Here is a 26,618-nt window from a genome sequence, read left to right on the forward strand (position 1 = left end):
AAATTCTGTACATTGTGGTCTGGCGAACATCGCTGGTTTTCATAACCACGTATTAGTACTTCCTCACTACAGACAGTTGAGAATTCTGCTACAGTTACTTTCAATCCTTTCAACATTCATCTTAAGCAGATGACGAAACAGTTGGTCCGTGTTTTTAATAGCACATAATAATCATAATAAAAACATGTTGAATGGTTACAATTTTAGAGTGACATGGCTGATACTATGTCCTTCAGTCCTGTAATATGACGCTATGTTCTATTTCCAAACTTTCCTTCTCAGAGCGTTCACTCAGCTTTAGTTTGATTGAGAAATAAAATTAAATACACAACCAATACAGTAAAAGTAAAGAGCACAACCGAAATTCATGTGTATCAAAGAAAATATCGCTTGAACGTATACAGAGAACCTCCAATACGTAGCGTTATAAATGCGGACCATGCGCCAAATAGGAAGTTAGCATACATTCAAAAGCAGAAATATTAAGACTGAAAAGTGAATAAGTAAAAACGCGTAGTTACAGCAACTGTGAAAGTCATTCAAGAGCGAGTAATACCAGTTGATAGTAAAGTATTAATAATATTAATTCATAGTAATTTCTCAGTAAAAATACTCCCATGAGACTGGTACAATTCTTACTAATATCGTAAAAATAGTTTCCCATACCTAATTCGGAAAAGTTAGGTATGAGAAACTATTAATGCATATATCGCTGGTAATAGTGACTTTCGAGAAGATTGCTAAAAACGTATTGTTACTATAGAGGCCCTCCGCCGAATGCACTAGAAAGGAACAGAATCGACGACAAAAGTTCCACGCACAAATCGCCGGATGACGTCACTGAAAACTCGCCCTTACATTATTCGTCTTCAGGTACATATTGGCTTGTTGCCTTCACAATATGTATTGGTTCAAACTGCATAAAAGTCTAGAAGCGAACCGGTTCTCGAAACAGCCGAGCCACACATATAAGGGAAGAAAAGTCGCTGCCAGGTAGTCGGTTAGAAAGCTACAATCGTCACTATAACTTAAGTCATAAAAAGTGAACTGTGATTATTGGCTATCACTGACTCTTGTCAGTGTTGTGCTTTGTGATATTAAAAATACTAAGACTGTGATCATGTGCTTTAGTTCTAACCGTACTAGTGTTGCATTTTCAGTGCGAATAGTGTTTATTCGAAAATATTTGGCATCTAATTTACCTATGTCGTAACAATATAATAAAATGGATTGCTATGTAATAAGAAAGTAAAAACATCTGAATATACTGGTCAGCTGCAAAACACCACTAGATTTACAGGCACAGCCCAGCAGTAGTGGCAGAGTTTGCCACCCCACTCTGAATTGTTCCCAGTTGATTCAAGATGGCGACAGTAGAAACAGCAACATCGTAATGTTGTCATGGAGGAAGATCACTTTTTGGCGGGAAAATAGGTCAATTGGGCTACCTCCACTAACCTAACGTCCTCCTCCACCACTCGCAAGAAACTGGCAGGAAGTTCAAATTTTGGTGGGAGAAAGGTCACTTGAGCTACCTCCAATAATCTAAGAAAGTGGGGGAAAAGCTCACTTGGGCTACCTCCGCTAACATAAGTCCTCCGACCGCCACCTCTTCTTCGCAATTGGCAGGAAAAGGACTCGGCCTGTTCTGGGCTCCTGCAGAGATAGTCTATTTTCGGAACAATTTATTTAGTGATGGATTAGCAATAGTAAATTCATTACTGATACAAAATCGTTGTTCTGACGTCCTTTGGGTCACACCTCATAGCCTACAGACCTGAAAACGACACACACACACATTATATATATATATATATATATATATATATATATAATATATATATATATATATATAAAATGTGTGTGTGTGTGTATATACACACACACTCAGGGGACACAGCATTTAGTTGCTGGGTACGGGCTTGGCGATCCCAGGGTCCCTGAGATGGGGACTGGGAAGCGCAATCAGTCCATACCGTAAGCTCGGAGCGTGTTTAAACGACCACCATAAGTTGCGACAGTGGAACTTTACAAGGTACAGAGCCCGGGATCTTTGCTTAACTGCCTGGGTCGCGAGTATGGTACACACCTCTAAAAAAATAACAAACCTCAATCTGAAGGTGTGCTGCACATCGAGGAGACGCATGTCTGTTGAGGTGGAACAGTTGCTAGTGAGCGACTTCTGGGAAACCTGCCTGGGGCTTTGTCTGAGTGGACATACCTTCCCCTAGCTGCTCGTGGGACCATCAGGGTACGAAATACGAATAGTGCGCAAGCACGAGTCTCTAAGAAAGGAAAGTTCAATGCTTCACAGTATGACCCCCCAATAGTTCCCTTCCCTGTAGACACTAGGGGAGGAACGGCGGTCTAAATTACCTGGTGAGACGTATTCTCCCCGATTTCTGGTTTGCAGCTGAACAGATGGACCCATTTCTGGCCACAAAGCCTCAGTTTTTGTGGAAAATTTAGAAGACAAGTTTCGAGAAGTTGAGGGCCTGTGTAAAATGAGGTCTGGAGCAGTTATCAGACAGCATCCCCAGCACAGTCATGGGCATTGCTTGCTTGTGACTAGCTTGGTGATCCTACAGCCTCCATTACGCCTCATAAGAGACTCAATATGGCTCAGTGACTTCTTTTTCATTTTGACCTGTTGTTAGTCTTACGACGAGCTTCGTGCAAATCTGGAACGCCGCAGTGTCCACTTAGTACGGCGTGTCTTCAGGGGACCTAAAGATAGTAGGGTCGCCACCAGCGCCTTCATCTTGGCTTTCGAGGGGGACACCCTTTCCGAGAATGTCGATGTGATGTTAAGCCTTATGGCCCTCCTCCCATGCGCTGCTTAAAGTGCTGGAGGTTTGGGCATATGTCAGAGATGTGACGCCAACCCTACCTGTCTGGATTCTGGACATGCCTCCCAACCCAACATCCCGTGTTCGCTGCCCCGTTTGTGTCAACTGCGGACAGAAACATTCACCTTGCTAGTCAGACTGCGCGGTTTGTCAAAAATAACAGAAGACGATGGAGTAAAAGACGTTGGACTGGCTCACTTACACAGAGGCTAAACGCAAGTACGACAGACTTCACTCTGTGTGCATTTCATCGACGTCTGCTGCAGCAGCTTCGATGTCGCCGTCCCTGGCGACAAGCCCCCAAGCTCAGCCGGTTCTTGTGGGCCATGCAGCCCGGCCATCTATTCCTGCCCCCCCCCCCCCCCCCAGGTAGTTGGGAACACCCTCTTCTGTTGCTCCACTATTATCATCGGGAGTAACAACCCCCTCCCCCTCCTTTGAGGACTTCCGTTCCCACCTCTGTGCTGGAGAAGTGCCCGCATCCTTGGGCTCCCATCGTGTGGAAGGGATTGCTTGGTGCCCTCCCTTCCACGGTTACTGCCCCTCCAGATATCAGCTAGTGGCTGAAAATACCGCTACCGGAGGCGGCTTCCAGGCCTTCCTCAGTCCATAACTCGGTCGGAAAAGCCTACCCAGTCTGATGAACTGAAGGACAAACAGGACCCTACCAAAAAGAAGAAAGCAAAAGGACATAGACAGGAGTTCACCACTGCAAATGAAGATAATGTGGAGCATCTAGCGTCCCCTCAGTAGCTAGATGTTGCTCGACCCACAGCTCCTATGGAAGTTCATCAGGCTACTTCGCAATCGGTGGCGGCGAGCGCTTCTGAAGCGTAACCTACCCTCGTCCCCGCCCGCCCCCCCCCCCCCCCCCCAGGTAGTTTCATGTGTTCAGTCGGATACCATTATCCTTCAATGGAATTGCAGTGGTTTTTTCCACCACCTTGCTGAGTTGCAAGAGCTTTTGTGCTGCTTCCCTGCCAATTGTCTGGCCCTACAGGAAACCTGGTTTCCTGTTCGGTGGACCCCCTCCCTCTGTGGCTACTAGGGTTACTATAACAACCGTGTAGAATACGACTGGGTGTCTGGCAGTGTCTGTGTTTATGTTCTTGCCACTGTTCCTAATGCCCCAGTGCCACTTCACATGGCTCTCAAGGCTGTGGCTGTTCGAATCCGGGCAGGAATGGAGCTTATCATCTGTTCCCTCTACCTTCCCCAGATGAGGTTGTCCCTCTTGCCGACCTAGCTGTCTTGTTTGCCCAGCTCCCCCCGCCATTCCTCTTTTGGGGGACTTTAATGCCCACCGCCCTTGCCGGCCACGGTGGTCTCGTGGTTCTAGGCGCGCAGTTTGGAACCGTGCGACTGCTACGGTCGCAGGTTCGAATCCTACCTCGGGCATGGATGTGTCTGATGTCCTTAGGTTACTTAGGTTTAAGCAGTTCTAAGTTCTATGGGACTAATGACCACAGCAGTTGAGTCCCATAGTGCTCAAAGCCATTTGAACCTTTTTTGAACCCAGCGCCCTTTATGGTGCCAGAGTAGGAATGTTGAGGCTCTTGGCACAGCAGGATATTTGCCTCCTTAACACGGGTGCTCCCACATATTTTAGCTTGACTCATGGCACATACTTGGCTATTGACCTCTCTTAGTAGCCCAGGTCTTCTTCCATACCTCAGTTGTTGAGTCCACGACGACCTCTGTGGTAGTGACCACTTTCCTAACCTGGTTTCTCTTCTTCAATCCCAACCCCGTGACCAGCTGCCACGATGGTCTCTTCGTGGAGCTGATTGGGCAGCCTACATGTCAGCTAGTATGGCCATTGCTCCGCTTCCTGGTGACATTGATTTGGCCATTGCTTCTGCTGCCGAGGCAACTGTCCCCTGCTCTTAAAGTACTCTAAGGAGTAAGCCAGTCCCTTGGTGGACACCAGAGATTGCAGAAGCTATCCGGGACCGCCGACAAGCCCTGCAACTACACCAGCGTCATCGTTCCCTAGAAAATCTGATTGCCTTTAAACGGCTGGGGGCCTGGGCTCGGCAGTTAATCCGGTGGAGCATTTTTGGCTTTAGCCCTCATGAGTCTGTCCCTTGCCTTTCTCTTTGGGGTACACTTTGTACTGACCCAATCGCCATCGCCGAACATCTGGCAGAGTACTTCGATCGTATTTCCGCGACAGCAGGCTACAGCACAGAATTCCGTGATATTAAAGAGCAGGCTCAGTGTACGCAGTTCTCGTTTCGCATGCACTGTTGGGAACGATAAAACACCCCGCTTTGTCAATGGGAGGTCCAAAGTGCCCTTAAAACTTTCCCCGGTACCTCTCCAGGTCCAGACCAAATTCACAACCAGTTTCTTCGCCACCTCGACGCATTGTCATCGTGAATTACTCGCCATGTTTAACCGCATCTGGACGGAGTGTTTTCCCAACTTGTTGGTAGGATAGCGTTACCATCCCAGTGCTGAAACCTGGTGCAGATCCGCTGTTTGTTGATAGCTATAACCCTATCAGCCTTATGTGCAAACTCTTGGAACGGATGGTGAGTCGGCAGCTCATGTGGATCCTCGAAGCTCAGGACCTCCTAGCCAAGAGAGAGAGAGAGAGAGAGAGAGAGAGAGAGAGAGAGAGAGAGAGAGAGAGAGAGCCGCTCAGTGATGGACAGTTTAGTCTCGCTAGAGTCGGCTATTCGTACAGCTTTTACTCGGCGAGCACATCTAGTTGCTGTTTTCTTTGATATTCGGAAGGTCTAAGATACCACCTGGCACCATCATATCCTTGCTACGCTGCACGAATGGGGCTTACATGGTCCACTTCCGATTTTGTTACAGAATTTCCTCTCCAATCGCTCCTTTTGGGTTCGAGTTGGCACATATTTTAGCTCTGTTCACATTCAGGAGAACGGTGTCTCGCAGGGATCGGTTCTCAGTGTTTCCCTCTTCTTGGTGGCTATTAATGGTCTTGCAGCTGTGGTGGGCTCATTGGTCAGTTTCCCTCTATAAGCTGATGACTTTTGTCTTTATTACAGTTCGACAAGCATCAGTGTCGCTGAACGGTGGCTGCAGGGAGCTATCCGTAAGGCACGTTTTTGGGCATCCAACCATGGTTTTCAGTTGTCAGCCTCAAAGATCCAAGTGATGCATTTCTGTCGTCGCACAGTCCACCTCCATCCAGAGCTCTACCTTGCCAATGAACTCCTTTGTATTGAGGATACGCATCGCTTCCTTGGCATGCTGTTAGATGCTCAGCTCACTTGGACACCTTATCTTCGCGAGCTTAAACAACGGCGCTGGCGGCACCTCAACATCCCTCGCTGCCTCAGCCACACCGTTTGGGGGGGTGGGGCTGCTCCAACACCCCTCCAACACCTTAGTCCAGTCCCCAGGACTAGCCTTCTAGTAAATGCTGGAATCGCTCCCCTAAGACTGTGCCAACAACAGCTGCTTGCGTCAAATGTCGTCCATGCCTCACCCGACCACCCAAACCGCAGGCTCCTTTTTGCCATCTTCTGCACCTCCCTCCCCACGATGGCGGACTAGGTCGGGTCTCCCGATCGCAGTCCATGTTCGTTCTCTCGTCGCTAGAGTCCTTTCCCTTCCTCCATCCTTCCGGCCCTCTTCTATCCCTCCTTGGTCCCTCCCTCGCTTGCGGCTTCGCTTGGATTTGTCCTGTGACACCAAGCCCTCCGTTCCACCTGCCAGTCTTCAACAATTCCTGGCTCTTCTTGCCTCGTTTCGGAATGCAGATGTAGTCCACACTGATGGTTCTGTGGTCGATGGACGCACTGGGTTTGCTTTCATGCATGTTGACTGTTGAGCAGCATTCCCTGTCTTGTGGGAGCAGTGTTTCCATTGCTGAGCTGGATGCTCTTTCTCGTGCACTCGCTCACCTTCCCTCCTGCCATGGGGAGTCTTTTGTCATGTGCAGTGACTCCGAGTGGATTGCAAGCACTCGACCGGTGTTCTTCTCGGGACCCTTTGGCGCGCGGTATTAAAGATGCTGTTTTTTGCTCTCTGTGTGGTCGTTCAGCGACGTTTGTGTGGACCCTGGGCCACTTCGGCATTTCAGGAAATTAACGTGTCGATCGGTTGGCCAAGCAGGCCACCAATTCTCCATCCCTGGAGCTTGGTCTCGTGGAGAGAACTCCTGTCAACCCTACATCGCAACGACCGCGATGTCTGGAGCTCTGAATGGTCTGTCTTGAACACGCAAAATAAGTTCTGCATGGTCAAGTTGTCTACGGCTGTATGGCCCTCATCCTTGAGGGGCATGCATAGGGACTCACTTGTTCTCTGCCATCTCCGAATTGGACATACACGGTTGACCCACAGCTATCCCCTTCGTCGTGAGAACCCACCCAAGTGTCGCTGTGATGCAGGGCTGACAGTGGTCCATCTTCTGATGGACTGCCCCCTTTTAGCGCCCTTGCGGCAATCCTTTAATTTACCAGCTGCACTTCCTTTAATCCTAGGTGACGATGCGTCTACTGCTGACTCAGTTCTACGTTTTATCTGTGCAGCTGGGTTTTATTATTCGCATGATTTCTGAGGCTACCCACTCCAGCGACTTTTGTGACATGGATGCCAAAATAGTGTCTTTTATGGTAACCACTTGCGTTGGTACCTCTATCAACGCTTTCCAGCTGGAGGTTCATCATTTGAAGTTGAGGTTGACTATTTACCTGATCCATCAACCACTGTAGTCTGTTTTGGTCTAGTCAACTATTTGCTCTGCTCCTTTAAAGTGTCATCTATTTTGTGTCACTGCGGTGTTCATTTTAGCTCTGTACCCCTGGGTGTTGACTCCCTCTTGGTGCAGAGGTTACGCTTTTAGGGTATGGGCCTTTTACAAGTATGTCTGTTTGGAACTGGGAACTGATGTCCTCGATGTCTGTACATCCCAGTAACATCCCTACGTAATTAACGCACTAAATGTTATTACACCTCTTACTGAGAGTTTATCATCTGATTACCGAATGTAAGGAAACTTCTGCGAATTCGGTATTTTCTTATTTTCAATATTTCTTTATATTTAGCTTTCAAATCCTTGTAATTGTGTGTCCAATAAACCTCCAAATTATCTTTCCTTGATACATTTAATAGTTCACGCAATTCACTTCAGGTTATTAGGACATGAGCTTTCTTGTGATGGTTGTAAGTTAGATCAGTGACTGTATTCCAGTGGCACAGTAGATAATGGATGTACGCATTCGACTGCACCACTCTTACCAACTTACAGGGGTTTTGGTGGTTTTCATATGAATGGGCAGAATGGCTCATACACCTATTTGGTTTAGGGTTCTGAGGTGGATAGAGGAACTGTGACAATTCAAACAAATTAGTGACACACACACACACACACACACACACACACACACACACACACACACACACACACACACACACACACACTCACTTTATTGCGCTGCCTTATTTAAGTTGTACAGAAAATCATGGGATGTGTTTCCAGACAGATAAAACTAAGCAGTTATGTCGGTGTGTTTCTGAGTACGTAAAAAACTGTCTTGGGTGCCACACTTACAATTACTGTAGTAAACACTGGTCCCTATGCGAACGCTTTAGGCGACTCCACTTAGACTTACTTGCAGGCTAATCTCTACTACAAACTGCAATCCTGGAACTCCGTACTAGAACATGAACGCCAACGCCAAACATGAACCCTCCGTTGATGCCTGTGGCTGCCGGTTATCGCAGTTGGGAAGTCCATCTCACTGGCGGTGATGCGGAAAACTTCAAACCACTCCGCATGACACCAATCGGAAAATCTCAGCGCGTCAGTTGCGGTTTTTGTGCATTGGTATAGACACAACACTTAGTAAGCTGTTCATCAAATTTTAGCAATACGTTTGAAGGACTGTTGAAAGGTCTCTTGGATGGTTCGTGGTTAACTGCAGTTGCTCTCCACGTGAATCCTGCAACTCCAGATTCACTGCCGGCCGCGGTGGTTTAGCGGTTCTAGGCGCTCAGTCCGGAACCGCGCGACTGCTACGGTGGCAGGTTCGAATCCTACCCCGGGCATGGATGTGTATGATGTCCTTAGGTTGGTTAGATTTAAGTGGTTCTAAGTTCTAGGGGACTGATGACCACAGATGTTAAGTCCCATAGTGCTCAGAGCCATTTGAACCAGATTCACTGAATTCAGAACTTCTATAACATTGTTTATCCCCTCTGTATCAGTCTCGGAGGTGTGTAGTTCCTGTGCTAAATGTGTGCGGATTGAGAGGTGTTCACTTCTGTTTTCACTGGAGCTTCCCTTTTTTGGGTCTTCGGGAGAGTAGTACAGTTAAAAAGCGATTACTGGCAACATTGTGTGTTAAAGTTCAGTAAATACGGACATTCGTGATCCTACTTCCTTTTAGAAGCTTAATGACACAGGGTGCTGAAAATTTCTAATGTTTCTCTCCATTTCTATTCAATCTATGGACAATTTCTTCTTACATGTTAAAAAACGCAGCCGTACGATCATACTAACACTAACGGGCATGGCACTATACTCAAATACAGCCGGTAACTTATGGGGTGTAAAAATACTAGCTTGTGCAGTGGTTATTTTCAGTAAACTTCTCACTTTCTGGGTGAGAACAGAAAACTTCCTGCAAACTAAATTTCTTCTCTAATTTCCGTAAGTTTAAAGGTATTTTTAAAATAAGTCTATAATAAAGTATAGAACATTCAAAAATAAGTTATCACAATTTCAGATTACTTCTGCCCATTTGTCAAAGGTAAACTACCACCTGCAGTTCGAGCTCTGTGACGCAACTAGTCCCTGAGAAATGGGTACATAAGGATTTAAAAAACTTCACCTATCTACAAATAGGGAAAAACGTTTAATTCACTCATGCGGCATTAGGTACCATAGTCCCATTATGTGATTCTTAGTGTTACCTGGTGATAAAAAACTCAGTATAAATTTGAATACTTAATAAACCACGGAATAATGTAGATAAATGTAAAAAACACACACACACACACACACACACACACACACACACACACACACACACACACAATGACATACGGTTTTATTAGCACGAAAATATAAAGTTCACAAAATGTCCCACAGATGGCGCTGGACAGAAAGTCAGTGATTCCGCAGGACAATCGTGTATAAAAGGAGCTGTAATGAGAGAGATCAGATGGGTCAACAGTCGCAGCATGTTGACGTTACCTGAAAAGACAGCTTTTATGAAGCTGTATATCAGAATGGGGAATGTGCCTGTTCAGCGTTGCGATCCTATCGCCATGGGAAGGGGATTCGAATGGGTAAAGGTCCGTTGACAAATGCAGCTGCGGCGAGAATGATTTCGAAGTTAGAAGCCACGGGTCGTTTAGACGATAGACCCCTTAATGTCCGACCGAGCACAAGGCATAATGTTGCTGATCCAGTTCAGGAAAAAATGGAGACTGTTGCAGGTTCGTTTATGCATGGGGAAGTCGGAGCTCGTGGAGTCGCACGTCGCACCGGCATTCCATACACTACTGTTCGGTTGGCACCGAGGTGTACACACCGATGCCATCCTTACAAAATGCATCGGTTCGGGAATGGATCGGGAATGGATCGGGAATGGATCGGGAATGGATCGGGAATGGATCGAAAAACTATGGGACTTAACTTCTGAGGTCATCAGTCCCCTAGAACTTGGAACTATTTGAACCTAACCAACCTAAGGACATAACACACTCGCATGCCCGAGGCAAGATTCGTACCTGCTACCGGAGCGGTCGCAGACTGTAGAGCATAGAACAGCTTGGCCACACCGGCCGACAAAATCTATCGGAATCATGAACTGTTACCTGGCTATTTAGTGAAGCGGAGGATATTTGCGGTGTGGGCGTTTCAGATGATGGCGGAAGGTGATTGGTTGAGTAACGTGTTGAGGACCGACGAAGCTCGTTCCACGCTCAGAGCGTCTGTCAAAGCCCACAACTGCAGAATTTGGGCTACCGAAAATACTAGAACTGCCCTGGAAGGTCCATTGCACGACGTCATGGTATAGGTTAGATTTACATCTACCGTTTTAGGGCCTTTTCTCTTCAAGGAAATGCGTGGTTCTAGTTTTGTAACTGCTACCGTGACGTGTGAGAGGTACGTCGATATGTTACAGAATCGCATCATCCCCAGCCTGCGTGATACACCTACTGGAACGTACGATGTTTATGCAGGATGGCGCTCCACCCATATTGCTAGATGGGTGAAAGATGTCTTGCACACGTCGTTCGGTAATGATCGTGTGTTCAGCCGCCACTTCCGTCATCCTTGGCCTCCCAGGTCCCCAGACCTCAGTCGGTGCGATTATTGGCTTCGGTGTTACCTGAGGTCAAAAGTGTATCGTGATCGACCGATATTTCTACGGATGCTGAGACAACAACCGACGCCAATGCCTCACAACTCTGGACATGCTTTACAGTGCTGTTCACAACATTATTCCTCGACTACAGCTCTTGTTGAGGAATGATGGACATATTGAGATTTTCCTGTAAAGAACATCTTTGCTTTGACTTGCTTTGTTATGCTAATTGCTATTCTGATCAGATGAAGCGCTATCTGTCGGACATTTTTGAACTTTGCTTTTTTGGTTCTAATAAAACCCCATGTCATTTCAAGCATGTCAATTTGTACCTCTATCTACATTATTCTGTGACTTGTGCAGTTTGCGATTCATACGAACTTTTTTGATCACCTAGTTTTTCATCTCTCCTGCCCTGCCCTCTGGCTCGCTCGCCTAGCTTGAATTACACACATTCCCGCTCTGGTCATGAATTCCTATAGTAGCAGTGAGCCCAGAAACAATGTTCTCTGCAAACGTCACTTCCGTCTCCCACAGAACTTTAATTCTGATTTGTTTCCCCATCATTTAAACAAATTTCATAGTTAAGGCCGTAACGTGATACTTCAGTTGACAAATTCATTTTTGGTCACCATTCTCTGATAACACGCTTCAGTAATGCTTCAGTTAAACAAATAAAATGTAACATGCACCAAAACATATATTGTTCAATTCTGTAGCTACACACACAGCAACAGGTAAGGTTTCCATATAGTCAGTTCGATTGCACTGTTGTAGATCCAGCAAGGATGGATCCAAAAGCAAGATGGCATGTAAATGTAACTTACAGCTACATTGGTCGCATTGTGAGTGATCGCATGTGATCGCATGTGATCGCATGTGATCGCATGTGATCGCATGTGATCGCATGTGTTAGTTGTGGAGATACAAGCTGTCACATGCGTAAGCCACAAATTTTCATGTTGTGTACTTAAGCTCTTCACATACCAACTTCAAAGGTAATCCGTTAGCATTTAATTTTTCAATATAACTGCTAAGTTATGGCATCTGAGACGTGCCAGACAGCACAACTTGCTTACTTAGTTTGGAAATGTTGATTTCTTGAACAGTGACCTTCAATGTACACACATCAAAGTCCTGCATCATCTTGGTCCCAAGAGTTCAAGAACCTGTACAACTGGCAGAGGGACAAACATAACACCATTTCCACTGTTTTTATTGCTGGTGAAAACCATACGGTGCATATTGTACCACCACACAGAGCGACCTACAGAGGTGGCGGTCCATAAAGCTGTAGACATAAGTACCTCTACAACCCAATAGCATGCCGTCTGGCATTCATGCACACCTGAAGTCATAGCAACATAGTATCAGCAGGTCCAAAGAACCAAAACACTGTACGTCCGGATTGTCCCACTCCACCACAATTTGCCGTGTATCCCTCCGAGAAGGATTGGTCACATCCTCTATAAACAGGCCTTTTCAATTACTCCCAGGCACTTCCAGTAAGGTTCATCGCCGGAGAACATGTTGGCCACTCCAGAACGTCTGTCTGTCCGTCCTGCGAGTCTGTCTGTCCGTCCTGCGAGTCTGTCTGTCCGTCCTGCGAGTCTGTCTGTCCGTCCTGCGAGTCTGTCTGTCCGTCCTGCGAGTCTGTCTGTCCGTCCTGCGAGTCTGTCTGTCCGTCCTGCGAGTCTGTCTGTCCGTCCTGCGAGTCTGTCTGTCCGTCCTGCGAGTCTGTCTGTCCGTCCTGCGAGTCTGTCTGTCCGTCCTGCGAGTCTGTCTGTCCGTCCTGCGAGTCTGTCTGTCCGTCCTGCGAGTCTGTCTGTCCGTCCTGCGAGTCTGTCTGTCCGTCCTGCGAGTCTGTCTGTCCGTCCTGCGAGTCTGTCTGTCCGTCCTGCGAGTCTGTCTGTCCGTCCTGCGAGTCTGTCTGTCCGTCCTGCGAGTCTGTCTGTCCGTCCTGCGAGTCTGTCTGTCCGTCCTGCGAGTCTGTCTGTCCGTCCTGCGAGTCTGTCTGTCCGTCCTGCGAGTCTGTCTGTCCGTCCTGCGAGTCTGTCTGTCCGTCCTGCGAGTCTGTCTGTCCGTCCTGCGAGTCTGTCTGTCCGTCCTGCGAGTCTGTCTGTCCGTCCTGCGAGTCTGTCTGTCCGTCCTGCGAGTCTGTCTGTCCGTCCTGCGAGTCTGTCTGTCCGTCCTGCGAGTCTGTCTGTCTGTCTGTCTGTCCGTTCTGCGAGTCTGTCTGTCTGTCTGTCTGTCCGTCCTGCGAGTCTGTCTGTCTGTCTGTCTGTCTGTCCGTCTGTCCGTCCTGCGAGTCTGTCTGTCTGTCTGTCTGTCTGTCCGTCCTGCGAGTCTGTCTGTCTGTCTGTCTGTCCGTCCTGCGAGTCTGTCTGTCTGTCTGTCCGTCCTGCGAGTCTGTCTGTCTGTCTGTCCGTCCTGCGAGTCTGTCTGTCTGTCTGTCCGTCCTGCGAGTCTGTCTGTCTGTCTGTCCGTCCTGCGAGTCTGTCTGTCTGTCTGTCTGTCCGTCCTGCGAGTCTGTCTGTCTGTCTGTCTGTCCGTCCTGCGAGTCTGTCTGTCTGTCTGTCTGTCCGTCCTGCGAGTCTGTCTGTCTGTCTGTCTGTCCGTCCTGCGAGTCTGTCTGTCTGTCTGTCTGTCCGTCCTGCGAGTCTGTCTGTCTGTCTGTCTGTCCGTCCTGCGAGTCTGTCTGTCTGTCTGTCTGTCCGTCCTGCGAGTCTGTCTGTCTGTCTGTCTGTCTGTCCGTCCTGCGAGTCTGTCTGTCTGTCTGTCTGTCCGTCCTGCGAGTCTGTCTGTCTGTCTGTCTGTCTGTCCGTCCTGCGAGTCTGTCTGTCTGTCTGTCTGTCCGTCCTGCGAGTCTGTCTGTCTGTCTGTCTGTCCGTCCTGCGAGTCTGTCTGTCTGTCTGTCTGTCCGTCCTGCGAGTCTGTCTGTCTGTCTGTCTGTCCGTCCTGCGAGTCTGTCTGTCTGTCTGTCTGTCCGTCCTGCGAGTCTGTCTGTCTGTCTGTCTGTCCGTCCTGCGAGTCTGTCTGTCTGTCTGTCTGTCCGTCCTGCGAGTCTGTCTGTCTGTCTGTCTGTCCGTCCTGCGAGTCTGTCTGTCTGTCTGTCTGTCCGTCCTGCGAGTCTGTCTGTCTGTCTGTCTGTCCGTCCTGCGAGTCTGTCTGTCTGTCTGTCTGTCCGTCCTGCGAGTCTGTCTGTCTGTCTGTCTGTCTGTCTGTCCGTCCTGCGAGTCTGTCTGTCTGTCTGTCTGTCTGTCCGTCCTGCGAGTCTGTCTGTCTGTCTGTCTGTCTGTCCGTCCTGCGAGTCTGTCTGTCTGTCTGTCTGTCCGTCCTGCGAGTCTGTCTGTCTGTCTGTCTGTCCGTCCTGCGAGTCTGTCTGTCTGTCTGTCTGTCCGTCCTGCGAGTCTGTCTGTCTGTCTGTCTGTCCGTCCTGCGAGTCTGTCTGTCTGTCTGTCTGTCCGTCCTGCGAGTCTGTCTGTCTGTCTGTCTGTCTGTCCGTCCTGCGAGTCTGTCTGTCTGTCTGTCTGTCCGTCCTGCGAGTCTGTCTGTCTGTCTGTCTGTCTGTCCGTCCTGCGAGTCTGTCTGTCTGTCTGTCTGTCTGTCTGTCTGTCTGTCTGTCCGTCATGCGAGTCTGTCTGTCTGTCTGTCTGTCTGTCTGTCTGTCTGTCCGTCATGCGAGTCTGTCTGTCTGTCTGTCTGTCTGTCTGTCTGTCTGTCCGTCATGCGAGTCTGTCTGTCTGTCTGTCTGTCTGTCTGTCTGTCCGTCCTGCGAGTCTGTCTGTCTGTCTGTCTGTCTGTCTGTCTGTCCGTCCTGCGAGTCTGTCTGTCTGTCTGTCTGTCTGTCTGTCTGTCCGTCCTGCGAGTCTGTCTGTCTGTCTGTCTGTCTGTCTGTCTGTCCGTCCTGCGAGTCTGTCTGTCTGTCTGTCTGTCTGTCTGTCTGTCCGTCCTGCGAGTCTGTCTGTCTGTCTGTCTGTCCGTCCTGCGAGTCTGTCTGTCTGTCTGTCTGTCCGTCCTGCGAGTCTGTCTGTCTGTCTGTCTGTCCGTCCTGCGAGTCTGTCTGTCTGTCTGTCTGTCCGTCCTGCGAGTCTGTCTGTCTGTCTGTCTGTCCGTCCTGCGAGTCTGTCTGTCTGTCTGTCTGTCTGTCCTGCGAGTCTGTCTGTCCTGTCTGTCCTGTCTGTCCTGTCTGTCTGTCCTGTCTGTCCTGTCTGTCCTGTCTGTCCTGTCTGTCCTGTCTGTCCTGTCTGTCCTGTCTGTCCTGTCTGTCCTGTCTGTCCTGTCTGTCCTGTCTGTCCTGTCTGTCCTGTCTGTCCTGTCTGTCCTGTCTGTCCTGTCTGTCCTGTCTGTCCTGTCTGTCCTGTCTGTCCTGTCTGTCCTGTCTGTCCTGTCTGTCCTGTCTGTCCTGTCTGTCCTGTCTGTCCTGTCTGTCCTGTCTGTCCTGTCTGTCCTGTCTGTCCTGTCTGTAAAGCAATACATAGGGTGGTTTTCTTCCAGCTTGTAATATGAACAAATCTTGGCAGCATCAATGGATATGTTTGCCAACTCTGCAGGAAAAGGTACTTCCCGGATGGCACAGAATTCTCCTGATTTGTTTCAGATTCTTATATGCCAACAAGCTCCGCATATGACGAAGAGATCCATCAAATGTACGATGAGATAAAATAATTTTTTCAGATAGTGAAGGGAGACGAAAATTTAATAGTCATGGCTGACTGGAATTGGATAGTAAGAGAAGGAAACGTAGGTAAATATGGAATGGAGGTAAGAAATGAAAGCCGCCTGGTAGAACTTTGCACAGAGCATAACATAAACATAGCTAACGTGGTTAAGAATCATTAACGAAGGTTATATACATGGATGAAGCCTGGAGGTACTTAAAGGTATCAGATTATATAATAAGACAGATTCAGGAACCAGGTTTTAAATTGTAAGACATTTCCAGGGGCAGATGTGGACTCTGACCGCAATTTATCGGTTCCGAACTGTAGAGGAAACGACTGACGAGAATGAGGGAAAGAAATATAGTAGATGAAGAATAGGTAGCTTTGCGAGATGAAACAGTGAAGGCAATAGAGGATCAAGTAGGAAAAATGACGAGTAGTAGAAATCCTTGGGTGACAGAAGAAATATTGAATTCAATTGACGAAAGGTGAAAATATAAGAATGCAGTAAATAAAGCAGGCAAAAATGAGATCGACAGGAAGTGCAAAATGGCTAAGCAGGGATGGGTAGAGGACAAATGTCAGGATGTAGAGGCTTATCTCACTAGGGGTAAGATAGATACTGACTACAGGAAAATTAAAGAGACCTTTTGGAGAAAAGTGGACCAGAGTTCAGATGGAAACCTCGTTCTAAGCAAAGAAGGGAAAGCAGAAAGGTGGAAGGAGTATATAGAGGGTCTACAACTGACAGCCTTGGGAGAGCCAGTCCTGGCAAAACTCTACCATCTGGTGAGCAAGATGTATGAGACAGGCGAAATTCCCTCACACTTCAAGAAGAATGTAGCAATTCCAATCCCAAAGAAAGCAGGTGTTTACAGATGTCAAAATTACCGAACTATCAGTTTAGTAAGTCACAGCTGCAAAATACTAATGTGAATTCTTTACAGACGAATGGAAAAACTGGTAGAAGCCGACATCGGGGAAGATCACTTTGGATTCCGTAGAAATGTTGGAACGCGTGAGGCAATACTGACCCTACGACTTATCTTAGAAGAAAGATTAGGGAAAGGCAAACCTACGTTTCTAGCATTTGTGGACTTAGAGAAAGCTTTTGACAATGTTGACCGGAATACTCTCTCGAATTCTGAAGGTGGCAGGGGTACAATACAGGGAGCGAAATGCTATTCACAATTTGTACAGAAACCAGATGGCAGTTATAAGAGTCGAGAGACATGAAAGGGAAGCAGTGGTTGAGAAGGGAGTGGGGCAGGGTTGTAGCCTCTCCCCAATGCTATTCTATCTGTATATTGAGCAAGCAGTAAAGGAAACAAAAGAAGAGTTCGGAGTAGGTATTAAAATCCGTGGAGAAGAAATAAAAATGTTGAGGTTCGCCGATGACATTGTAATTGTCAGACAGCAAAGGGAGCAGCAAAACGAGGATAATGGAATGTAGTCGAATTAAATCGGCTGATGCTGAGGGAACTAGATTAGGAAATGAGACACTTAAAGTAGTAAAGGAGTTTTGCTATTTGGGGAGCAAAATAACTGATGATTGTCGAAGTAGAGAGGATATAAAATGTAGACTGGCAATGGCCAGGAAAGCGTTTCTGAAGAAGAAAAATTTGTTAACATCGAGTATAGGTTTAAGCGTCAGGTAGTCATTTCTGAAAGTATTTGTATGGAGTGTAGCTATGTATGGAAGCGAAACATGGACGATAAATAGTTTGGACAAGAAGAGAATAGAAACTTTATGCTGAAGATTAGATGGGTAGATCACATAACTAATGAGGAAGTATTGAATAGGATTAAGGAGAAGAGATGTTTGTGGCACAACTTGACCAGAAGAAGGGATCGGCTGGTAGGACATGTTCTGAGGCATCAAGGGATCACCAATTTAGTACTGAAGGGCAGTGTGGAGGGTAAAAATGGTAGAGGGAGACCAAGAGATGACTACACTGGGAGATGAAGGAGCTTGCATTGCAGAGAGTAGCATGAAGAGCTGCATCAAACCAGTCTCAGGACTAAAAACCACAACAACAAATGGCAAACTCCTAAATAATTCTTCACGCCGATTTGTAAACACATTCAGTACTCGTAAACCGTCCAGTACGGTACACAGGAGGTAGCGATAAGTGACGCATCCGTCAGATGTCAAACTGCACACAGCCCCTGCTCGGCATCCGCAACCATGAGGAGGCGGCACCCCCATTCATACGTAAAACACGAGAAACTCCTATCCGCTAGACACCGATGATGACGCGATCGCACTCACAGTCGACGAGTCCGTCAACTGTCAAACCATGCACAGGCCCCACGCCAGGGTCCCGCAAGCACTGAGGTGGCGGAACCGCCAATAATAGGTCATTTGTGAGAAATTCCTATCGCAATATGTGTTCACCTATTTACAGAGCACAGACGCTGCAATATCTTTCGCGCCCATTTGCGGTCGAGGCGCCTGTCAGCTGTCAAAGCACACACAGATGTCCGTCCACTACTGCGCTCCGTCACAGCCCCAAGGTGCGGACGCCGAACGCAACTGAAAGTCTCCTCTATGCAATAGCCGTTATATCGACGTCGCTGAATTCGAAGGCGCAGCATCCATACATGAGACACCTCCTAGCGGCAGATGTCTTTACCGCCTATGACACAATAGCACACAGCGCTTCGCTCATAGCGCTACATGACGCACCCCTTTAACTATACAGAACTACACAGCCTTGCTCTCGCCACGCCGCGAAACGAATGCGTCGAGAATAGCCATCTAAAACGTTCTCAATATTATTCTTACTTCAAAACTCTACTTCCTTTTCCACATAAAGAATCTCCTACCATTATCTATGTGCTGAATCTATACATCCCTGAATATACCATACACACTCATCTTCTCTAGTCATTAAGCAACATCAGCCAAGCAAGTTTAATCATGCGCGCATGGTAAGTGCTATCAGTGAAAATGAATACCCGACCAGCGCACGTAATGCTTGTCAAGACATCACCGACGTGCGCTTGTGTACAGTCGACGACATAATCATCATCACAATCGATAGAACAAGGAAAACACGAATTCCTTCGTCCTCTATGTTCCACCTTTTGTTTCTTTCTGCAGACGTGACTTTGAACAGCAAACAACTATTTGAAACTGATTGCTATATTGCACTGGCAACTAAACAGCGCTGTTGCCACATACCTAACCCCTCTTAATTACACGGCGTTCCCGCCGAGGACATGAGCCTGAATATTACATTTCTGAATGCAATAACCACCAAAACAACTACTAAATCGTCAAACTATATTTCGTCTCTAACGCTCACAGTCGTTAAACAGCACATGGAGAAAAAACTTCAATCCATAAGCACTCATTGCATACAAAAAACGCTTACGAACTACTATCAAACCCAACTATCACATATTCCATCACACTTTACAAAGTTAGCGTCGCAGCGCCGGCGGCGGCATGTCAGTCAGGTATCTGTCCATCTAAAGTCATCCAGTCATTCCAAGGACCAGCCAGCTGACGCGGACTTTCCCTACACCTTCTAAACATTCATGGTGGTGTCTGTCTGTACTATATCGTGTCTCCCTACCACTTTCGCGCAACGACGCTCTGAGCGTGTTTTTTAGGGAATTGACTAGTTTAAACCTGAGACCTGTTGCTGGTAAGGAGACGTCAGACCACATATGACATGTAGAATTCAGAAGAGTTCAGTGAGACCATCGATGATATAACCAAATACTTAATGATCTCAGCGTCAGCTCCACTGCACTCCCTGTAAAAGAATCTTACTACTAACTAAATTTAGTGGAAAGGGTTCAAGGCTTTCCTATTTTTAGTTAGCTGGTAAAATAACGTCGAAAAAGCAGTTACGTTTACCATTGGAAATTTTATTCTACTCACAAAACATTGTGTACAACTTGCACTATTGATAAAAGGAAATGTTTCAATACAGGATGGTAAAAACCAACTGTGTTCAACAAAAATGTGAACGAATATTCCCTAAATGGGTTTCCAAGTTCTACAATCGATCGAAAGATGACCTATGCCATATCACATCTATAGTCTTGATTTAAGTTTCACAAAAGAGAAAACTATCAATGGTCTACAGTGACCCTCAATTATCTTTAATTACTTATTTAACTTGTCATAGATTACAGTGGCTGATGTGGCTTCTCAATAACTATATAAAAGAAAAATCATCGCGTTTCAGATCTTTTCTTCAAGTGGCAAATATGAGCACCATGAGTTTTAATTAACGATCGGCACTAGTATTAAGCAAAAAGGGGGTGTAACAGATGAGACTTCTGCAGTTCTGAGTAAAGCCTTATGCGCTCAAAAATGCGGCATCGCGTGCGTTCATTACCTTGTCGGTATTTAAGCAGCGTCAGGGCGGCACGGCCGGCGCAGCGGCCATCCAGCTCGCCGTCTCGGAACCAACTCTCTCCTAACTTCTCCTTACTACAGTTTACCGAAGTTAGTTTAAAACACAGCCAAATAGTTTTTTTTATCTGACCAATCAGGGTCTCAATGTTAACCTTAAGCTCCGCCTACAAAAATTGTCTATCCAATGAGAAACGTTATACTTTTCTTGGTGGGGCAATGTTTTTAAAGTTTGCAACGTAACAGAGACGCTAAAAAGTCTCACGCTAAAACCTGCAGCTAGTGTGGTCCTTTCAGCGTTATCGTAAGATCTATACTGCTCTTATGGAGGGCTCTATCTTTTAACATGGGCTGGGGAGTGATCCTAATGTAACAGACACGCTAAAAAGTTTCACGCTAAAGCCTGCAGCTGGTGTGGTCCTTTTAGCGTTATCGTAAGATCTATACTGCTTTTCTGGAGGGCTCTAGCTTTTAACATGGGCTGGGGGTGATCCTTGACGTACCTGAGACACGAAAAAGCCTCACGCTAAAACGTGCGGGTTGTATAGTCGCACAGGTAGGCTCGCGGCGTGGGTGCCCAGCCCCTCCCTTATCTGGCTTAACACGGTTCTGCTCTCGGCACTGCGTCTGCCTCACGGTGGGAAGGTACGACGTGCATTTAGGCATTCTTGTGTTAGTCTGTGGTATTCCATTTGCTCACTCGTTACTCGTATTACTTAGGTTAATTCAATGTCACGATTTATTCCGACCTATGTGACATACTACTGGATTTGCTTATCATGTCAGGGTTTTCATGTAAGGTGTTGGATTTGCCTGACACCTTACATCCTGGTCTCCAGCGATTGCCTAATCACGTACACTGTGAAGATTTATTCCTGAATATCCCAGATCCATTTGCTCCCCTGCACTTTAAACTCTTTCCCAGCCGGCGTACCTGACGTCATTCACGCTTCGCGCCGAATTGCTCATTCCGGTAACAATTCACCACTCACATAGATAAAAGCCTGTGTACGATAAAAAAGACTTATCCCTTTCTAAGCATTGATGAATGTGCATTTAGAAGAGACAAACATAATTCCAAGCACAGTCGTACAGAAGTGAAAAATGCTCTCAATTTCAGTTATCCTATGTGTTCGTAGATGTCCTAATGTTACAGTGGTAGATGAGTCACGTCATCCATTCATCCTTTTCTTGAACACACGCTTCCACAGAACTTGTTCTACTTATATTCCATCCACAGTGTTATCATTTCGTACAAGCATGTACGTCCCCACACACAACCCATCTCGTCTAGCACAATGGGACATAATAATTCTATTTTCCGCGGATATTCATAGCCCATGAACAATGAAACCCAGAAAAGTATGCATGCATATATCAAAATATGCAAAGACACTTACCCACCTACACAGCTCCCCCAGTGAGTGTAGGATAATTAATATTATATACTTACACCCATATCCAACCCAACAATATTCAAACATGTTCCGTGTCCTCGTGCTCTGAAGTACATGGCTCTGTGGGAAAATTTCAAATAACATATGACCTCACCTAACATAAATATCATAACCCTTTATCCTTATTATGTTGTATATAAGGATTTCCGCCCCTAAGGACTGTAGTGGGTGTTACTCCAGAGCTGATCCTCCAATAGCAAGCACTTCAGACCTCTCTCCACTGCTCGCCTTGTGTCTTGTGAACATCCACCACGAGTCAGTCAGTGATCTACTCCTGTGGTGCTGAAGATAGCAATGAGATGTATCTATATCTGTATAATTGTGATAAAACGAATTTACTGATTATTTGATTGATAGATACATGGATAATTAGCAATAAATACATTAATTATTGACTGATTTTTATTCCAGTCATGGGCGAGGACATACCCCCATATGCAGATACAAGAAAGCCAGTGCAACCATATGTGGGTTATGCGGAGGACAGTGAGGAACTTGGAGGTGGTGGGGATAAGATTTCAACGGCAGATACTCACCAAATGGAGGTGAATGAGATTGATGGTGTGCTCATATTCCATTTAAATATGAAATTATTTTAATTTATATGTATTTGAAATGGATAACTCAATGATCATGGGACCATCAGTGTTGATTTAACTTCGATAATATGAGCATTGTATTGATCATTAATGTTTTAATTTAATACTATATGCCTGGTCACCAGGCACTTTAGAGTCATCCAATTCTAATACATGTTAACTCAGGATAACTTTACAGCAGACCAAATGCGTCAGCATCGATATTAGATGACTAGTAAAGGGGTTAAGGCTACGTTCATCTCTTGATCACTTGCTTCATCAGAGTGCTTCTTATTCGTTCCCCACTCTTTTTCATGTTGTATATCCTCCCATCATACCCTGTAGCTCACGCCTACTTTTCTCGACTTCACTGCCCATCCTACTTAATAATTTCAAATAGTATTATCACTTTCATAAAAGTACAATTAATATAAAATATAACAATATTAGAATGAATCTATAAAGTACATGCTTTTTATCTACTTGTCGTGGTACTTATAGGCAATGTATGTTGTCTGTGGTAGATTAGCTTACTCATTAGCTTGAAGTCCGGTTGTCTAAATCTCTGTCGTGTTCATAGAAAACAGTACCATCCTCGGATGAATATTTTTTTATTTTCTGAACTAATTGCGTCGCTTTTAAAACTAACAAATCCATTAATTGATTCGATCGGATCTGCTATGAATGAAGCATACGTGTCAAGTAGACAAGGCACTAGTGATACTGGACGAAACGTTAAATGGCCTAATCCCACCAGTCACTTGGATCAAGCCAAATTTTACCTTCTTTAAACGTAGCAAACATTCATGACATGAACTCGAAATTTTATCTAAGTCCTCCTAAACTTAGTCTTTCAGGTCTTACTGCAGACCACTGCAAGGTGAGTGGGCTACCAAATGCAAAATAATACACTCCTGGAAATTGAAATAAGAACACCGTGAATTCATTGTCCCAGGAAGGGGAAACTTTATTGACACATTCCTGGGGTCAGATACATCACATGATCACACTGACAGAACCACAGGCACATAGACACAGGCAACAGAGCATGCACAATGTCGGCACTAGTACAGTGTATATCCACCTTTCGCAGCAATGCAGGCTGCTATTCTCCCATGGAGACGATCGTAGAGATGCTGGATGTAGTCCTGTGGAACGGCTTGCCATGCCATTTCCACCTGGTGCCTCAGTTGAACCAGCGTTCGTGCTGGACGTGCAGACCGCGTGAGACGACGCTTCATCCAGTCCCAAACATGCTCAATGGGGGACAGATCCGGAGATCTTGCTGGCCAGCGTAGTTGACTTACACCTTCTAGAGCGCGTTGGGTGGCACGGGATACATGCGGACGTGCATAGTCCTGTGGGAACAGCAAGTTCCCTTGCCGGTCTAGGAATGGTAGAACGATGGGTTCGATGACGGTTTGGATGTACCGTGCACTATTCAGTGTCCCCTCGACGATCACCAGAGGTGTACGGCCAGTGTAGGAGATCGCTCCCCACACCATGATGCCGGGTGTTGGCCCTGTGTGCCTCGGTCGTATGCAGTCCTGATTGTGGCTCTCACCTGCACGGCGCCAAACACGCATACGACCATCATTGGCACCAAGGCAGAAGCGACTCTCATCGCTGAAGACGACACGTCTCCATTCGTCCCTCCATTCACGCCTGTCGCGGCACCACTGGAGGCGGGCTACACGATGTTGCGGCGTGAGCGGAAGACGGCCTAACGGTGTGCGGGACCGTAGCCCAGCTTCATGGAGACGGTTGCGAATGGTCGTCGCCGATACCCCAGAAGCAACAGTGCTCCTAATCTGCTGAGAAGTGGCGGTGCGGTCCCCTACGGCACTGCGTAGGATCCTACGGTCTTGTCGTGCATCAGTGCGTCGCTGCGGTCCGGTCCGAGGTCGATGGGCACGTGCACCTTCTGCCGACCACTGGCGACAACATCGATGTACTGTGGAGACCTCACGCCCCACGTGTTGAGCAATTCGGCGGTACGTCCACCCGGCCTCCCGCATGCCCACTATACGCCCTCGCTCAAAGTCCGTCAACTGCACATACGGTTCACGTCCACGCTGTCGTGGCATGCTACCAGTGTTAAAGACTGCGATGGAGCTCCGTATGCCACGGCAAACTGGCTGACAGTGACGGCGGCGGTGCACAAATGCTGCGCAGCTAGCGCCATTCGACGGCCAACACCGCGGTTCCTGGTGTGTCCGCTGTGCCGTGCGTGTGATCATTGCTTGTACAGCCCTCTCGCAGTGTCCGGAGCAAGTATGGTGGGTCTGACACACCGGTGTCAATATGTTCTTTTTTCAATTTCCAGGAGTGTATTTATCTTTGTGAACTTATAACACTGGATATATAATCACATCTCTCTCTCTCTCTGTCTCTCTCTCTCTCTCTCTGTCTCTCTGTCTCTCTGTCTCTGTCTCTCTGTCTCTGTCTCTGTCTCTCTGTGTGTGTGTGTGTGTGTGTGTGTGTGTGTGTGTGTGTGTGTGTGTGTGTGTGTGTGTTTTGCATGCTCCTGACTTTGTGATGTGCTCGGAACTTGTTTGATAAACGTTGATCAGAAGTACAAATATCTAATATAGGGTCAAGCAAACGTTCATAGTTATCAATACATCAAGGGAAATAACTGAATGGGCCTGTGGTGCATTTAAAAAAGGTTGTTTATTAATGACTATAACGAGCTTAGTGTGAATACAGTTTAACACATTAAAAGTGAGACTAGGTGAAAAGATTACACAAAGCGAGTTAGCGTTAATTGTATGCTAAGCGAATGAATAATAGCTTACATTGCTTGTAAACCTGATGGTCTATATGAGGTATACTTATACAGATGTATGTATGGTTCTTCATGCTGTAATGTATAAGAGCTTAATTTAAAGGGTAAGCTATCGTCTTGCCATTTTGAACTTGTCTACTGGTCTGCTTACCAAGTAGCTGTATCGAGTCGCTACTGATTTTAGTAGTCGTGTAATACTGATTAAAGTATGTAATTATTAAATATAATTTATAAATACAATGTTCTGTCCTGTATGTAGTAAGAAAAGTGAGATATAGTCTCATTCGAAACGGCCTGTTATCTATGGCATGGTCTGTTAATGACTGGGGTGTGTGTGTGTGTGTGTGTGTGTGTGTGTGTGTGTGTGTGTGTGTGTGTGTGTGTGTGTGTGTGTTATAGAATGGACTGAATGGGTTGTACTTTATATATTATTTATTTATTTTTGTTTGAACAGATGGATAAGACCACAGTCCATGGTACCTCCTTCCTGGGAAGTAAGATGAAGAAGAAGAAGAAGAAGAAGAAGAGCAAAATGACAACGATTATGATGTAAAATTTTTACATGAGTTAATAAAAATTAATATTATTTGTTTCTGTTTATATGTCCTGCATGGAAAATCAATGACGAGCCTGTCTCGTTTGGTGCAAACGATAGATGTTTATTGATAACTGTGATTATAATGCTATTTTGAATTTAAATGGATGTGCTGAAAATAATATAATAATGTAGTAATATAATAATATAGTAATATAGTAAACATGTGGCTGTGTCGTCTGCTTGTATGCGATAGAGATTGATGCCCCCTATTCGAAGTGAAATACATCATTACTAGTAGATAGCGTGACACATGCCATCTGAAAAGCTTATGTACAGTTCATACGAGCTCAATAAGAATACTATTTAGTGAAGCTTACGTTCGTTTTCAATGAGTGTTTGTGTATAGCAGCACATGTGACATTGTGTATAGATAGAATACATTACGCACAGAGGATAAATAAATCTTGCAAATAAGAGATAAATTTGTAGTCGGTTGGCAGAATTACTTTTCAAAATTGGCTAATTTTATGGCGAGGTTGCAAGGCTTTGTATTATTAGGGTATTATTAAAGAAATGGATGATAAGTTCACTTTGTGCATGATGGTTATAAAGTATATCTTTAAGGAAGGGAGATGATTATGTCGACTTGTAGGCAGGGTATGAATTTGAATTGTTGTACTGCGATAGCAGAGGTGAAAGTATATGTAGTCATATGAATGGTAGCGATATCTGTATTTCCAGAGCGCCATATGTCGATGAGGTGTATTTCGGGACGCTTAGCTCATTGTCGAAAGTCGTTAAAGTGACATCGGGATTGTAAAATTTCGTTGTAGGGGTGGCGTTAAGAGGTTTATTTCGTACAATGATTGTCTATGTATGCTTGGCCGCAGTGCAGGTGACCGGGGCGGGAGTGCTTAACGTTTCCAGTTAAAGGATCTGTGCGAGCATAGATGGCTTAAGTGCAATAAGATCTAAATGCTTAAATAGGGAAGTAATATTTAGTATTTGCTGGATAGCTTTGGTGGTTGGGTGGGGTTTGAGAAGAGTGAATAGTAGCATGTATTTG

At 46.1% G+C, this 26,618-nt stretch overlaps 1 long non-coding RNA gene across 1 annotated transcript in view; it reads left to right on the plus strand.

Annotated features, from left to right (window-relative positions):
- LOC126298536 (uncharacterized) overlaps window positions 1-25,774 on the plus strand; it is an 80,789-nt gene extending 55,015 nt beyond the window's left edge. Inside the window, exons 2-3 of the long non-coding RNA XR_007552618.1 lie at window positions 22,060-22,193; window positions 25,469-25,774. This is a non-coding gene — a long non-coding RNA (uncharacterized LOC126298536). The remainder of the gene's footprint in view (window positions 1-22,059; window positions 22,194-25,468) is intronic.
- Window positions 25,775-26,618: the final 844 nt, after the last annotated feature.

This window comes from Schistocerca gregaria, chromosome X (genome assembly GCF_023897955.1).
Source record: "Schistocerca gregaria isolate iqSchGreg1 chromosome X, iqSchGreg1.2, whole genome shotgun sequence".
NCBI lineage: Eukaryota > Metazoa > Arthropoda > Insecta > Orthoptera > Acrididae > Schistocerca > Schistocerca gregaria.